This window comes from Haplochromis burtoni, unplaced genomic scaffold (assembly GCF_018398535.1).
Source record: "Haplochromis burtoni strain Fernald_Lab_line unplaced genomic scaffold, NCSU_Asbu1 Contig_3700, whole genome shotgun sequence".
Taxonomy (NCBI): domain Eukaryota; kingdom Metazoa; phylum Chordata; class Actinopteri; order Cichliformes; family Cichlidae; genus Haplochromis; species Haplochromis burtoni.
This window is the reverse complement of record NW_024586061.1, coordinates 3725-6046: the sequence shown is the minus strand read 5'-3', so window position 1 is coordinate 6046 and position 2322 is coordinate 3725. Positions and strand designations below refer to the sequence as shown.

The window sequence follows — 2322 nt, the reverse complement described above, 5'->3', positions numbered from 1 at the left end:
AATATCACCATCTTCCAGCACCTGCTACCTTTGAAAGGCATAAGTAAAAGGAAGTGTAACAATAAGCAATATATTTTATTTCTCTCACCCCAACCGGTCCCTGAGCCTGGTTATGCCGGAGATTTCTTCCTGTTAAAAGGGAGTTTTTCCTTCCCACTGCCACCAAAGTCCTTGCTCATCGGGGGTCATTTGGGTTTTCCTCTGTATTTATTATTGTAGTGTCTACCTTACAATATGAAGCACCTTGAGGCGACTGTTGTTGTGATTTGGCGCTGTATAAATAAAACTGAATTGAATTGAACAAAATGTTTGTAATAGGGTTTAATGGTCCATAAATATACATCCTTATATGTTTTACATAATATAATAAATATATGTTTGACTTGTTTTTTGTCCTCAGCTACTGAGCCTCCCACCTTCATCCCAGAGATGGATATAGGTGATATAGGCATCACTGATATAGGTGTAGCGTACCGGGGAACAATTGCTGTAACTGTGACTAGCAAAACGTGCCAGAGATGGTCATCTCAGACGCCACATAAACACCACCAAATCCCAGAAAACTGCCCTTACAAGTAAGAGTTGTAACCAGAAATCAGTGTCCACTCTCTGTGATATTAATGTTGTGAAGAAAATATTAGTGGGACTTTTCAATTTGTAGGTTTGATTAATAGTTTTCAGCTGCAACATGGGAATCACAGGAGAAAAACAAAGATATGATAATAAACCACAAGATTTAGAAACTTTTTTCCCATAATGAACTCTGTCTATAGTGTTTAAGCCATTAGAAAGCAATGTCAAAGCAAAATCCCTGTAAGAGTTTGACATGAGCAACGTGAAGAATCGCTAAGAGTTATCTCTTGTTAAATGGTAGAACTAAAATAATCCATGAGTTGTTGTTTCAGGGTCTATCCAGTTTATACAAGAGAAGATGTAAAAATTGAGTCAGTACCTTTAAGGTTATGAGGAGTGACTTCATCAGCAGTGGTGTCCTCTATCAGCCTGATATACATTTGTAAAGCCTCTTTTCACCATGTAGTCAACATTTTGGGGAAGTAATTTGTACAACTTAATTTCAATTTAAATAATCCATCAGGTTACTGTAGATTACTAAAACTTCATTAACATGCCTGCATTAAGTTTGTTTTCATGGCCTCATTGCTATGTTTTTCCATGCTAATCTTTGTCAGAGGTCTGGATGCTAACTACTGTCGTAACCCTGATAATAAGTTGTTCCCCTGATGCTACACAACTGACCCTGACACTGATTGGAAGTTTTGCAACGTGCCACTGTGTGGGGAAGCACCTACTCCAGGTATAATATCAGTCAGCTTGTCTCCTCTTTCTTTTTCACACAAAAATGCATCCAGGAATTTTTTTTCTTTCCTTATCTCCTGCTGCGGATCCTCCAGTGACCCCCGCAGATGAGGAAGATTGCTATGAGGGGAACGGTTCCAGTTATCGGAGTATAACATCAGAGACCATCAGTGCTCCACGGTTCCTCACAGACATAGCACAACTTCAGTGGTCTATCCTAATGCGTAAGCATCACACGTTTAAGATACAGCAGGCTCATATACAACCACAAGAGCTTAGTGGTTTTAAAGATGAGACAGGGTTTACCCATTAGATGGGCTGTCACTTTTGAGAAACTTTGTGCTTCACTAGCTGGGACCACAACTTCGGAATGATGAGTGATGAGGAAGTATGAACTGGTGCTGCGGTTTGGGAAAGGCCTCAAAGGGGCTGGGCACTAACAAGAAGTGAAGGAAGAAAGGGAGGAGGAGAAGAGGAGAAAAGAGGGAAAATGGGGGGAAAGGGTGGGGTATCAAGGGTTCAAGTTCAAGTTCAAGGTTCTTTATTTGTCACATGCATAGTTATACAAGTATAACACACAGTGAAATGTAGCCTGACACGCTCCTCGACATGTGCAAAAATATATATATGGGGGTAGATATATATATATATATAGTATATACATTGGGTGAATGTGCAGTAGTAGCAGCAAGCAGGTGAATTCTGTACATTAATATAATAGACATCTGACATTTCACGGATTGACAAATAAACAGCGGTATTGGAGAAGGGGGCATTTATAGTCTGAGGTCGTAAGGGGCGTGAACGAGGTGTGGTCCCGCTCCTGAAATTCAGATGATATTTTCCACAGAATGATAGATGTACATCTTAACTTGTTATACCAGAAATTCAATTCAATTCAATTTTATTTATATAGCGCCAAATCACAACATAAAGTCGCCTCAAGGCGCTTCATAGATACAGAGAAAAACCCAACAATCATATGACCCCCTATGAGCAAGCACT

The 2322-nt window shown here is 39.8% G+C and overlaps 1 long non-coding RNA gene across 1 annotated transcript; it reads left to right on the top strand.

Moving 5' to 3' along the window:
• Positions 1-411: 411 nt before the first annotated feature.
• Positions 412-1535, top strand: LOC121813939. The gene is made up of 3 exons (XR_006053973.1): positions 412-575; positions 1191-1315; positions 1413-1535. It is a non-coding gene; the product is annotated as an uncharacterized LOC121813939 (long non-coding RNA).
• Positions 1536-2322: the final 787 nt, after the last annotated feature.